The sequence below is a fragment of the Lissotriton helveticus genome, chromosome 1_1, assembly GCF_964261635.1.
Source record: "Lissotriton helveticus chromosome 1_1, aLisHel1.1, whole genome shotgun sequence".
NCBI classification, from domain to species: domain Eukaryota; kingdom Metazoa; phylum Chordata; class Amphibia; order Caudata; family Salamandridae; genus Lissotriton; species Lissotriton helveticus.
Genome location: NC_136057.1, coordinates 649,662,658 through 649,670,157, shown reverse-complemented (window position 1 = coordinate 649,670,157; position 7,500 = coordinate 649,662,658). Strand labels below are relative to the sequence as shown.

General features: G+C 55.8%; 1 protein-coding gene and 1 non-coding gene across 2 annotated transcripts in view; one reads left to right on the top strand and one right to left on the bottom strand.

Moving 5' to 3' along the window:
- The window catches only part of HGF (hepatocyte growth factor), a 564,049-nt gene that overhangs the window by 495,500 nt on the left and 61,049 nt on the right, over positions 1-7,500 (top strand). The gene's annotated exons all lie outside the window — the stretch shown is intronic.
- On the bottom strand, positions 7,054-7,206 carry LOC144779739 (5.8S ribosomal RNA). Its single transcript, XR_013600714.1, has one exon. It is a non-coding gene; the product is annotated as a 5.8S ribosomal RNA (ribosomal RNA).

The following is a 7,500-nucleotide window of genomic DNA, read 5'->3' as shown; positions in this document are numbered from 1 at the left end:
CGAGCACCCGACAAGGGGGCCCGAACGGCTCCTGGATCCAGCTGGGGCTCCCAGGCCTGGAGGCACAGGGGACGCCTCCCTGGGCCCTCCGGACACCATCCCAGGCACCCTGCCATGCGCAGGACCGAGGATGGAGCCCGGGGTGGGGAGGCCATCCTCCCCAGGGTCCCTGAGGGCCCCGGATGGAGCTCCTGAACCCAGCCAAGCAAGGGAAGGCTCTCTGGGCACAACGGAACCCCCTCCCGGGTCTTTGGCAGTGCGGCAGGCCGGGGGACAGGGCCCAGGGCCCGAGCACCCCACCCGAGACCCGGCCGGGCCCTCCGGCCACCATCCCGGGCACCCTGCCACATGACAGGACCCAGGACAGAGCCCAGGATGGGGAGGCCTTCCCGGGACCCATGAAGCCCATTCCGGGCACTTGGACATGCCGTTGGCCTGGAGGAGGGAGCCCCGGACACCCGGGGGGACTGCCCGGGACCCATGGAGCCCGTTCCGGGCACTTTGTCATGCCGTTGGCCTGGAGGAGGGAGCCCTGGTCGCCTAGGGAGATGTTGCCCAGGCATAGCCCATCTGGTCCCCGGCAGAGAACTGCCAGCATGGTAGGAGTGTCCGGGTATACCCTGCCCCTAGTAATCCGGAGGAAGGCTACCCCTCTTTCTTGGAACCCGCGCACACAGAGCGACAGAGGGGACTCAGGGTCCGGAGGCGCCCACCCTCCTAGAGCCCTCACTGGGATCGGGGTGGGGAATGGCACCTCATCGGGACTTCCAGGGAAGCCCGGCCATCTGGTCGCCCCATTGGAAAGCATTGCGTGCGACCAGATGACCGAGGGGAAAGGTGCGACTAGATGGCCGCATCGAAAGGACTCCCAGCTGCCCACCCTGAGCCTTCGTGTTAGGGCTCCTGCCTGCCCACGCAGGGCAGGGCTCGGGGACCCCAGCTGGGCCTCAGGCACGGGCAGGACCATCAGAGCTCTTGGGCCCGGACGCCCGGGACAGGACTGCCCGGGACCCATGGAACCCATCCTGGGCACTCGCCCACGCCGTTGGCCTGGAGGATGGTCCACCGGATGCCTGGGGTAGGACTGCCCGGGACCCATGGAGCCCATCCCAGCCACTCGGCCATGCCGTTGGCCTAGAGGAGGGAGCCCCGGACGTCCGGGGAGGACTGCCCGGGACCCATGGAGCCGGTCCCGGCACTCTACCATGCAATTGGCCTGGAGGAGGGAGCCCGGGGCGCCTATGGAGGTGTTGCCCAGGCATAGCCCATCTGGTCCCCGGCAGAGAACCGCCAGCCCGGGAGGAGTGTCCGGGCATATCCTGCCCCTAGTATTCTGGAGAAAGGCTACCCCACTTTCTTGGAACCCGCGCGCACAGAGTGACGGAGGGGACCGACCTCCAGGAGCCCTCGCTGGGATCGGGAGGTGAATGGCACCTCATTGGGACTTCCAGGGAAGCCCGGCCATCTGGTCGTCCCATTGAAAAGCATTGCGTGCGACCAGATGGCCAAGGGGAAAGGTGCGACCAGATGGCCGGCATTGAAAGGACTCCCAGCTGCCCACCCCGAGCCTTCGCGGTAGGGCTTCTGCCTGCCCACGCAGGGCAGGGCTCGGTGACCCCGGCTGGGCCTCAGACACGGGGAAGACCACCGGAGCTCTCGGGGAGGACTGCCCGGGACCCATGGAGCCAGTTCCGGGCACTTTGTCATGCCGTTGGCCTGGAGGAGGGAGCCCCGGCATGCCCTGGGCGGGTGACTGCCCAGGAACCCATGGAGCCCATCCCGGGCACTTTGCCACGCTGTTGGCCTGGAGGAGGAAGCCCGGGGGAGGACTGCCCAGGAACCATGGAGCCCATCCCGGGCCCTTTGCCATCCGTGGCCCGAGCCCCCCCCCGGGCGTAGGAGAGGTGAGGTCTGAGCATAGCCCATCTGGTCACTGGCAGAGAGCCGCCAGCCCGGGAGAGGTGTCCGGGCATACCCTGCCCCTAGTAAGGCTACCCCTCTTTCTTGGAACCCGTGCGTACAGAGTGACAGAGGGAACCAAGGGTGCAGAGGCGCCTGACCTCCCGGAGCCCTCGCTGGGGGAGGCAAATGGCACCTCATCAGGACTTCCAGGGAAGACTGGCCATCTGGTTACCCCATTGGAAAGCATTGCATGCAACCAGATGGCCAAGGGGAAAGGTGCAACCAGATGGCCGGGACCAAAAGAACACCCAGCTGCCCACCCAAGCCTTCATGGGAGGGCTCCCACCCTGCCTGCCCTTGTAGGGCTCCGGTGCTGCATGGCTCGGGGGCTTCATGGCTCGGGGGCGCAGGGCTCGGGGGCTGCAGGCCTCTGGGGCTGCAGGGCTCGGGGGCTGCAGGGTTGCGGGGCTCGGGCTGCAGGGCTCTGGGGCTGCAGGGCTCGGGGGCTGCAGGGCTGCGTGGCTGGGGGCTGCAGGGCGCTCTGAAACCCCATGCTGTGCCTCAGGCATGGGGAGGCCCGCAAGCACTCCTGAGGCTCAGCTGCATAGGGGGAGAACTGCCCGGGAGCCTTGCAGGTCTCCGGGACTCTGCACCAGGGACCCTTGTCCCGGGCAGATGGACTCTTAGCAGGCCGTAGGATGGGGTCTCCCAAACCCAGGCCCCAGGCCGGTCCCTGCTTTCCAACCCAACCAGGCCGGGGAGATCAGGGAGTCTGCCCAGGCACGAGGGACCCCTGTCCCGGGCACACGGACCCTCAGGACGTGCCCTTGTTTTCCACTCATTTTTTTCAAATATTCTGCATAGTTTGCGTAGTGGCGCTACACAAACTACGCCCAGCTCTACATCTGTGTTTAAGCTGGGCATCTCAGTAATCACATTGCTCTTCAGATTACTGCAAGACTTGGGATTTAGGTATTAAAGTGTTCTCTTACTCGACACAGTCCAATGCAGGTGTCGGGGTGCTGAAGGAGAATGACTTAGTGTTGTAAAGGACAATGGGCTTAGCAGTTTACAACAGTACGTACTCCAACTTTAGGACATTCAGCTTCTGTTTTCCTCTGCTCCATCAATCGAGTAGTTGAGGATGATAGCAATGATTAGCCATGGAGCACCTGTAGCAATTCTATCAAAGCTAAGTGGGCTTAGTCAACCATGACTGAGCGGGCTTAGTCAACCATGAATCAAGGCAATTGTCGGGGGAGAAATAGATGCATTCTCGTTGGGAGGCTTGTACTCCTTCAGTGAATCTGAGCAGTCAGTTACCTTCCATCCATCTACATTCTCCACCCGGTCAGACAGGTGTCTGACCATCCACTTGAGAGCCCTCACTGTAGCCTCAACACCAAGCTTCAATGACTCTTCTATCTGTCAGCCAGGCAAACTCCTCGGAATTGGTGTGATGTGCAAAATTGTCCACCCCTCAATATCCACAACGTCTGTTTGCTGTTATAGCATAGAATGTTGAGATGATTAAGTGAGGAAAAGGCAAAGATGGGAAGCGAACAGGGAGGAGTGTAATGAAAATCAATATAGATCCTCATTTCCGTATGCTCTCCACTAGGATCCTGTGGTGTGGAAGGGAGCGTCAGGATGAGGAATCGCTTATTCTTTACAGGGGCATTCTTCTATATCAAGTGGGCCACCGTACTACCCCTGTTAAGCAAAATTAAATAAAGTTCAAATAAAAACAAATTGGTTCTCATTTTACTCTGGCTGTGTCATCAGAAGTGCACAACATAATTCTCAAGTAGCTCGTGGTTCTTACTTATACACCAGTGCACCGTTCTTTTGAAAGCTCTGCACAATGTTCAACTTCCTAACGTCATTCTATGTGTGCAGAGCTGGGTTTATCTTTTGGAAGAAAACCCACTCTCCATGACATGCACATTAGTATTATTTTCCAACATTTTACTCTTAAACTGTCCCAGGCAGAAGCTACTCGCCGTGGCTGTATCAATACACCAAGGACCAGATGTAGGTAATCCCATTTTACCGATTCTAAAATACCGAATACCGAATTTTACCAATTCGGTATTTCAGAATCGGTAAAATGGGATTACCTACATCTGGCCCTTGGTGTATTGATACAGCCACGGCGAGTAGCTTCTGCGTGGGGCGGCTTCCAGCTGCAAGGGGCCCTGGGAGATGTAGTCTCCCCGCTCAGCGGCCGCGCACAAGGTTAGATCAGGCAGCGGCGGCGGGGGAGACCAACAGTGCAGCGTTTCGCGTCCTCGTGCCCCGTCAGAGCCACAGAGCGCCTCAAATGGACCGGTGATAAAGAGGAAACGAGCGCCTCAAGTGGTCCGCTTTTTTTTCCCAGCCTTGTTCAGCCCGTCGCCAACAGAGGAGCACTCGTTCCCCAACAGCCAGAATCATGAAGCAGTCGCTTCACCCTTTTTAGCCCTCTGCAGACCTCTGCAAAACGTTGTTTCCCTTCCACCAGAGCCTCATGGGATAGACCAGTGGGTCCAAACAGCCGTCACGAGCCGTGCTCGGTGAGCAGAGCAAACCCAAGGAAAATGGCACAGCCCAGGTCGCTCAGCGCTCCCAGCGCTCCCCGCACCAACGGCCGGAACTGCCGCCGAGTGAGCAAAACAAAAGCGGGGGCTAAAACCAAGACGGGACCGGAGCAGCTCTCCCGCCTCTCAGCAGCCCGCAGTGTCCAAAACACGTCCGCCGGGTTTAAGCCACTCGCTAATTTCTCGCCAAGCCTCACGCCGTCCCTCACGTCGCCATCAATCTCTGTGGTCCGGTCTGAGCTTCCAGGTACCTCTGTGGTCCAGACCGAGCTTCCAGGTACCTCTGTGGACTGGACCGAGCTTCCAGGTACCTCTGTGGTCCGGACCGAGCTTCCAGGTACTCTGTGGTCCGGACCGAGCTTCCAGATACCAATATTATTATCATTATTAGTATATATTCAAAAACTGTCATTGAACCTTGAGGAAGAATAATTTCCTTAGAGACACTGTGAGGAATTTCATATGGACTTTTGTTGTCTCATGCGATTATAAGTGAGGGCATAGGACAAAGGGTGGGTGGAATTTTTAATTCTGCCAGCGGAATTGGTGGACTTTAGTAATTCTGCTTTACTCTTGTAACATGGAATTACTAAATTCAAGTGTGGTAATTAATCAGCACTGGCATGGTCATCCCTGTGACATGACGTGTTGTGTGTGTATTCAAGCCTCGTTGTCAGTCTAATTCACTTCTTTTTCACTCGTATGGCCAATCCTTGTGTCAGAGGGTGAACGTGAGGCTTAAATCGCACACATTGTGCCACTGGATGGATGCATATGCATTCTTTTGTGAACTTTTTTCCATGACTGCTAACTTGATAATTAAAGGATGTGCCAGCGCTGGGCCTTATAGCTTCTTTTGCTGTTGGTTTAGCTTGGGCTCTCCTGGCCCATTGATTTCCACATAGGGGAGACCGAAAAGAGGTGCTTTATAGAGGAGATCCCAGACGAGATCTTGGTCATAGGTGAGGTGGGGAGGTGGGTGTGGATTAGGTAGCGGAGAAAATGATGCACTTCATGGGCACTGGGGCAGATTATAGACATAGACTATGTGGTATGTATCTTTCCATTACCCATACCCCTTTCAGTTAACTTTCTGTGAGTGAGCTCTGTACGATGCTGATAAGTTAAGAAGGCCCCTTTTGTGCATACGATGTTGGGAAAGAGTTTTTAGTCTAGCAATGAGGTAGACCTGTTTGGTGAGTGCAATTATGGCGCATTATGTTAAAAAAGGAAAAGAAAATTGCTCAGCTAACAATATGGGACACACCGAACAGTGACTATTTAATAGGAGTATGTGGTTGACCATAAGGCAGGTTTGCACTATTGTGTGCAAGCCGTTAGTTTGAAAAGGAGTGAAAATATTTGCTGACATTCCCCATCACCTGACAGACAGGTATAATCATACACCCATAGCCTGTTGCTATCTGTCTGCTGGAACAATCCAGCGGAGTACACAGGGTGAAATATTTGCCAGCTTCTGTCTTTCGATAATGACGCTATCATTGGGCAAACAAACAGCTAGGCAGCAGCACCCCGCCCCGCACAGGTAAAAGCGTTGGGGCACTGGGGCCAGGTGAGAGGGGATTTAGACAGACGGTGATGATGGAAAATGAATTATTGATTTAATTTCTCCTTGTCATCATCTGTCGAAATCTCCTCTCGTCCGACCCCACATCTCCACTGCTCTTACCAGCATGAGCCGCAGCTGCAGCTAGGAATCAGGCCACTTTCTAAATATACAACGCTATTAGAGGCAAAGCAAACATGGGGGATATAATAGGGGTCATTTTGCAGCTAATATATGAGTTTGGGGAGATAGACCAATATGGTGATGGCCACTGGAACCATCAAGTAGTGGATCTACATTCCTTTGCCAGTTTATCTCCTCTAGGTACCAAGTTAAACGAAATCCATCATGTCTTAAATCAGGCCCCAGGTCCAAGACAGCACCAACAACTTTTCCCCGGAAAGTTAAATTCTATGATTTCAATCATTTACACTCCCTGAGTGCTTCGCAGTCAGCATCTCACGCAGTAAGAAGCTCCCTACCTGGGTATCTCCAACCCACACACACCACCTTAAGTGCTACCCGTGAATAAACTGGGGGAGGCGGGCTTGGGGGTTGTGTCTCATACTGTGCGTAGTTTGGACTAGAGCCGGAAGAAATACTCTAACTTAGAAAGGAATCTGTGGACACCTGAGTAAAAGTTAAATGGCACCTTTTATGGAGACAATGATGCCATACAACCCTGATAACCATATAATTGACAACTTCTGTATAAATAGGTGTGTTTTGAATAGGGCAGGTAGGGACATGGAACCAATCCAGCACTCCATCCATCATTGCATTAAAACCCCTTACAGAGCTCTATCAGTCTGGTGTGGCCTGTATCACACAATGAGCTGCCGTGGAGGTGCTCCGGCTGCGTACCTCAATGGCAGGACCCGGCGAGGGACTCTGCCATGGGCGATCGGGGGGTCTGACCTTGTGGGGGGACGAAGGGGAAGCGGAGCTAATCCTGCGACAGCCCCAGTCTCATCCCAGGGAACCCCGGGGCGATTGACGATCGAGCGACCATTAGACAGGCGTAGCCCCGGGAAGAACCCGGGGCCGCAAGGTACGTTTGAAGTGTCTTGATCAATGTGTCTTGCAATTCACACTAATTCTCGCAACTAGCTACGTTCTTCATCGGCGTGCGAGCCGAGTGATTCACCGCCAAGAGTCACAGGCAACTTTTCGAAAACTTTTGCCCAACTGCGGGTGCAGGAGAGGCTGGAAGAAGGCGACGCCGTCCGTCTGCCGCCCGCGCTGCGGGACGGCCTGGGCGCCCCGTTCAAGGCTTTCACTCTGGGAGTCACACTGCACTGTTGGGAGAAAAAAACATTGCCAGGCGCTCGGCCCGGGAGTCCCCCCCACCCACCCACAGGTGAGGAAGGGGGCTCCCAGTGCGATGGGAGGGGGCAGCCGCCGGTCCCTCCTGGGGACACCGGACGGGACTGGGTCAAACCGGGTACCTGG